We start from the raw sequence: 6,531 nt of genomic DNA, 5'->3' as shown, positions 1-6,531 counted from the left end.
TGTACAAAAACTGTAGCCGGACCATTTTCACTGAGAGGATCATACAGCTTGCCATGGAAGGGAGCACGCATGATTGGATGAAGATAATAGGAAAGTAAAGGTTCAGAAGCAACAAAGCATCTCCAAACGCTTATCTGAAACTCCCACCAAGGAATTACATAAGTATCTTTATTTTATTTTATGCTTTATTTATCTTTCAATTATTTATCTTTTTCACAACTTCGCACAACTAACCAGCAAGTGAACTGGGTCGTCCAAGTAATAATCCTTACGTGAGTAAGGGTCGATCCCACGAAGATTGTCGGCTTGAAGTAAGCTATGGTCATCTTGTAAATCTCAGTCAGGCAGATTCAAATGGTTATAAAGCTTTGATAATTAAAAGATAAATAAACATAAAATAAAAATAGAGATACTTATGTAAGTCATTTGTAGGAATTTCAGATAAGCGCATGGAGATGCGTTGTTCCTTCTGAATCTCTGCTTTCCTACTGCCTTCATCCAATCCTTCAAACTCCTTTCTATGGCAAGCTGTATGTTGGGGGATCATCGTTGTCAATGGCTACCATCCGTCCTCTCAGTGAAAATGGTCCAAATGCACTGTCACCGCACGGCTAATCATCTGTCGGTTCTCACTCATGTTGGAAAAAGATACATTTATCCTTTTGCACACTATCACTACGGCCAACACTTGCGAGTTTGAAGCTCATCATAGTCATCCCATCCTAGATCCTACTCAGAATACCACAGACAAGGTTTAGATATTCTGGATTTCAAGAATGCTACCAATTGATTCTAGCCTATACCACGAAGACTCTGATCGTGAACCAGGAGGCTAAGAGATATGCATTCAAGCTTGTTTTCATGTAGAACGGAAGTGTTTGTCAGACACACAAACTCATAGTAAAGTCCAGAAATGTGAATTTTGCTTAAAAACTAATAAAAATGTACTAAAAAGTAGCTAGATTCTACTAAAAACTATCTAAAAACAATGCCAAAAAGCGTATAAATTATCTGATCATCATAACACCAAACTTAAATTGTTGCTTGTCCCCAAGCAACTGAAAATAAAATAGGATAAAAAGAAGAGAATATACAATAAATCTCACAATATCAATGAAACTTAGTCCCAATTAGATGAGCGGGGCTAGTAGCTTTTTGCTTCTGAACAGTTTTGGCATCTCACTTTATCCTTTGAAATTCAAAATGATTGGCATCTATAGGAGCTCAGAATTTTAGATAGTGTTATTGATTCTCCTAGTTCAGTATGTTGATTCTTGAACACAGCTACATTATGAGTCTTGGCCGTGACCCTAAGCACTTTATTTTCCAGTATTACCACCGGATACATAAATGCCACAGACACATAACTGGGTGAACCTTTTCAGATTGTGACTTAGCTTTGCTAAAGTTTCCAATTAGAGGTGTCCAGAGTTCTTAAGCACACTCTTTTTGTTTTGGATCACGACTTTAACCACTTAGTCTCAAGCTTTTCACTTGGACCTTCATGACACAAGCACATGGTTAATGACAGCTTGATTTAGCCGCTTAGGCCTGGATTTTATTTCCTTGGGCCCTCCTATCCGTTAATGCTCAAAGCCTTGGATCCTTTTTACCCTTGTCTTTTGGTTTAAAAGGGCTATTGGCTTTTTTTGCATGCTTTTTTTCTTTTTCATTCTTTTTTTTTCACCACTTTTTTTCTTTTTCACTGCTTTTTCTTGCTTCAAGAATCAGTTTCATGATTTTTCAGATTATCAATAACATTTCTCTTTGTTTATCATTCTTTCAAGAGCCAACAATTTTAACATTCATAAACTTCACTATAAAAGATATGCACTATTCAAGCATTCATTCAGAAAACAAAAAGTATTGCCACCACATCAAAATAATTAAACTAATTTCAAGATAAAATTTGAAATCCAAGTACTTCTTGTTCTTTTGTAATTAGGCACATTTTTCATTTAAGAGAGGTGATGGATTCATGGAATTATTCATAGCCTTAAGACATAGACACTAAACACTAATGATCATGTAATGAAGACACAAACATAGACAAACATAAAGCATCAAATTCGAAAAACAAAAAAATAAGAATAAGGAAATCAAGGAATGGGTCCACCTTAGTGATGGCGGCTAGTTCTTCCTCTTGAAGATCCAATGGAATACCTGAGCTCCTCTATGTCTCTTCCTTGCCTTTGTTGCTCCTCCCTCATAGCTCTTTGATCTTCTCTAATCTCATGGAGAATGATGGAGTGCTCTTGGTGCTCCACCCTTAGTTGGTCTATATTGTAACTCAAGCCTTCCAAAGAGGTGTTGAGTTGCTCCCAATAGTTGTGTGGAGAAAAATGCATCCCTTGAGGCATCTCAGGGATTTCATGAGGAATTTCTTCATGCTCTTGTTGAGGTCCATGAGTGGGCTCTCTTGTTTGCTCCATCCTTTTCTTAATGATGGGCTTGTTTTCTTCAATTTGGATGTCTCCTTCTATGTCAATCCCAACCAAATTACATAGGTGACAAATGAGATGAGGAAAGGCTAACCTTGCCAAAGTGGAGGACTTGTCAGCCACCTTGTAGAGTTCTAGAGGTATAATCTCATGAACTTCCACTTCCTCCCCAATCATGATACTATGGATCATGATGGCCCGATCCACAGTCACTTCCAATCGGTTGCTAGTAGGAATGATGGAGTGTTGGATGAACTCCAACCATCCTCTAGCCACAGGCTTAAGGTCTGGTCTTCTCAATTGAACCGGATTGCCTCTTGATTCTCTTTTCCATTGAGCTCCTTCCGCACATATGTCCATGAGGACTTGGTCTAACCTTTGATCAAAGTTGACCCTTCTAGTGTAGAGGCGTGCATTTTCTTGCATCATTGGAAAGTGGAACGCCAACCTTACATTTTCTGGACTGAAATCTAAGTATTTCCCCCGAACCATTGTAAGCCAATTCTTTGGATTCGGGTTCATACTTTGATCATGGTTCCTAGTGATCCATGCATTAGCATAGAATTCTTGAACCATTAAGATTCCGACCTTTTGAATGGGGTTGGTGAGAAGTTCCCAACCTCTTCTTCGGATTTCATGTCGGATCTCCGGATACTCATTCTTCTTGAGCATGAAAGGGACCTCAAGGATCACTTTCTTCTTGGCCACAACTTCATAGAAGTGGTCTCGATGGACCTTTGAGATGAATCTCTCCATCTCTCATGACTAGGAGGTGAAAGCTTTTGCCTTCCCTTTCCTCTTTCTAGAGGTTTCTCCGGTCTTAGGTGCCATAAATGGTTATGGAAAAACAAAAGAGCAATGCTTTTACCACACAAAACTTAAAAGGTTTGCTCATTCTCGAGAAAAGAAGAAAGAAAGAAGGGGAAGAAGAAGAAAATAGAGGAGATGGAGGGAGAGATAGGTTCGGCCAAGGTGGTAGGAGAGTGTTTGTGATGTGTGAAAATGAAGGAGTGAAGAGGGGTATTTATAAGGAAAAAGATGGAGAGGGGACGAATGGAATTGGGTGGGTTTGGGAGGGAAAAGTGTTTGAATTTGAAAGTGAGGTAGGTAGGGTTTTTGGGGAAGAGGGATGGAGGTGATTGGTGAAGAGAATATAGGGAAGAGAATAGGATTTGATAGGTCAGTGGTATTTTGGGTAGAGTATTATAAAGATGTGTGAGGGGGAGAGAGAGAAAGAGAGAGGTAGGGTAGGTGGAGATCCTGTGGGGTCCACAGATCTTGAGGGGTCAAGGATTTCTCATCCCTGCTCCTTTTAGGCGTGCAAAACGCCCCTATTGTGCAATCCTGGTGTTTAACGCCAGACTGCTGCTTGTTTCTGGCGTTAAACGCCATATTCTATACCTTTCTTGGCGTTTAACACCAGGCTGTTGCTTATTTCTGGCATTAAACGCCAGCTTTGTGCCCTTTTCTGGCATTAAACGCCAGTTTGGTGCCTATTTCTGGCGTTAAACACCCAGAATAGTGCCAGACTGGGCATTTAACACCCATTATGCTACTCTTAGTGGTGTTTAAATGCTAGTAAGTTCCTCCTCCAGGGTGTGCTGTTTTTAATGCTATTTTTGAATTTGCTTTGATTTTTGCAGTTGTTTTTGTGACTCTACATGATCATCAACCTAAAGAAAACATAAAATAACATAGATAAATAAAAATTGGGTTGCCTCCCAATAAGCACTTCTTTAATGTCAATAGCTTGACAGTGGGCTCTGATGGAGCCTCACAGATATTTAGAGCATGGTTGGGGCCTCTTAACACCAAACTTAGAGTTTGGTTGTGGCCTTCCAACACCAAACTTAGAGTTTAAATGTGGGGGCTTTGTTTGACTCTGTATTGAGAGAAGCTTTTCATGTTTCCTCTTCATGTGTACAGAAGGAGAACCTTGAGTCTTGAATACAAGGTAGTCCTCATTCAATTATAGGACCAACTCTCCTCTGTCAACATCAATCACAGCTTTTGCTGTGGCTAGAAAAGGTCTACCAAGGTTGATAGAATCATCTTCATCCTTTCCAGTGTCTAGGATTATGAAATCAGCAGGGATGTAAAGGCCTTTAACCTTCACTAGCACGTCCTCTACTAGTCCATAAGCCTTTTTCATTGATTTGTCTGCCATCTCTTGTGAGATTCTTGCATCTTGTACCTCAAAGATTCCTAGTTTCTCCATTACAGAGAGTGACATGAGGTTAATACCTGACCCTAGGTCATATAGAGCCTTCTCAAAGGTCATGGTGCCTATGGTACAGGGTATTAAGAATTTACCAGGATCCTGTTTCTTTTAAGGTAAAGTTTGCTGAACCCAGGTATTCAGTTCATTAATGAGCAATGGAGGTTCATCCTCCCAAGTCTCATTACCAAATACCTTGGCATTCAGCTTCATGATTGCTCCTAAATATTGGACAACTTACCCTTCAATAATGTCTTCATCTTTTTCAGAAGATGAATAGTCATCAGAGCTCATGAATGGTAAAAGGAATGTCAAAGGAATCACTATGGTCTCTATATGAGCCTCAGATTCCTTTGGCTCCTCAAATGGGAACTCCTTGTTGTCCAGAGGACGTCCCATGAGGTCTTCCTCACTAGAATTCACGTCCGCCTCCTCCTCCATAGGTTCGGCCACACCAAGTAAGGTTATGGCCTTGCACTCTCTTTTTGGATTCTCTTCGGTATTACTAGGGAGAGTACTAGGAGGAGTTTCAGTGACTCTTTTACTCAGCTGGCCCACTTGTGCCTCCAAATTTCTAATGTAGGACCTTGTTTCATTCATGAAACTTAGAGTGGCCTTAGATAGATCAGAGACTATATTTGGTAAGCTAGATGGATTCTACTCAAAATTCTCTGTCTGTTGCTGAGAGGATGATGGAAAAGGCTTGCTATTGCTAAAGCTGTTTCTTCCACCATTATTAAAGCCTTGTTGAGGCTTTTGTTGATCCTTCCATGAGAAATTTGGATGATTTCTCCATGAGGGATTATAGATGTTTTCATATGCTTTACCCATGTAATTCACCTCTGCCATTGTAGGGTTCTCAGGATCATAAGCTTTTTCTTCAGAAGATGCTTCTTTAGCACTATTGGATGCATTTTGAAATCCATTCAGACTTTGAAAAATCATATTGACTTATTGAGTCAACATTTTATTCTGAGCCAATATGGCATTCAGAGTATCAATTTCAAGAACTCCCTTCCTCTGAGGCGTCCCATTATTCGCAGGATTCCTTTCAGAGGTGTACATGAAATGGTTATTTGCAACCATTTCAATGAGTTCCTGAGCTTCTGCAGGCATTTTCTTCAGGTGAATAGATCCACCTGCAGAATGGTCCAATGACATCTTAGACAATTCAGACAGACCATCATAGAATATATCCAGGATGGTCCATTCTGAGAGCATGTCAGAAGGACACTTTTTGGTCAGTTGCTTGTATCTTTCCCAAGCTTCATAGAGGGATTCACCTTCTTTCTGCCTGAAGGTTTGAATATCCACTCTAAGCTTGCTCAGCTTTTGAGGAGGAAAGAACTTGGCTAAGAAAGCCGTGACCAACTTATCCCTAGAGTTCAGGCTATCTCTAGGTTGAGAGTCCAACCATGTTCTAGCTTTGTCTCTTACAGCAAAAGGAAAAAACATAAGCTTGTAGACCTCAGGATCAACTCCATTGGTCTTAACCGTATCACAAATCTGTAAGAATTCAGTTAAGAACTGAAAAGGATCTTTTGATGGAAGTCCATAAAACTTGTAATTCTGTTGCATCAGAGAAACTAATTGAGGCTTTAGCTCAAAGTTGTTTGCTCCAATGGTAGGGATTGAGATGATTCTTCCATGGAAGTTGGAATTTGGTACAGTGAAGTCACTAAGCATCTTCCTTGCATTGTTGTTGGGTTCGGCCATTACTTATTTTTCGAGATTCTCTGTAAGATTTTCTCTAGATTGTTGTGCTTTAGCTTCTCTTAGCTTCTTCTTTAAAGTCCTTTCAGGCTCAGGGTCAGCTTCAACAAGAATGTCCTTATCCTTGCTCCTCCTCATATGAAAAAGAAGAGAACAGAA

At 39.9% G+C, this 6,531-nt stretch overlaps 1 non-coding gene across 1 annotated transcript; it reads left to right on the top strand.

Moving 5' to 3' along the window:
• Positions 1–5,878: 5,878 nt before the first annotated feature.
• Positions 5,879–5,982, top strand: LOC112700308 (small nucleolar RNA R71). The gene has a single exon (XR_003153218.1). It is a non-coding gene; the product is annotated as a small nucleolar RNA R71 (small nucleolar RNA).
• Positions 5,983–6,531: the final 549 nt, after the last annotated feature.

Source organism: Arachis hypogaea, chromosome 6 (genome assembly GCF_003086295.3).
Source record: "Arachis hypogaea cultivar Tifrunner chromosome 6, arahy.Tifrunner.gnm2.J5K5, whole genome shotgun sequence".
Classification (NCBI taxonomy): Eukaryota; Viridiplantae; Streptophyta; class Magnoliopsida; order Fabales; family Fabaceae; genus Arachis; species Arachis hypogaea.
Note: the sequence above shows the minus strand (reverse complement) of the source record. Positions and strands in the feature narration are given on the sequence as shown.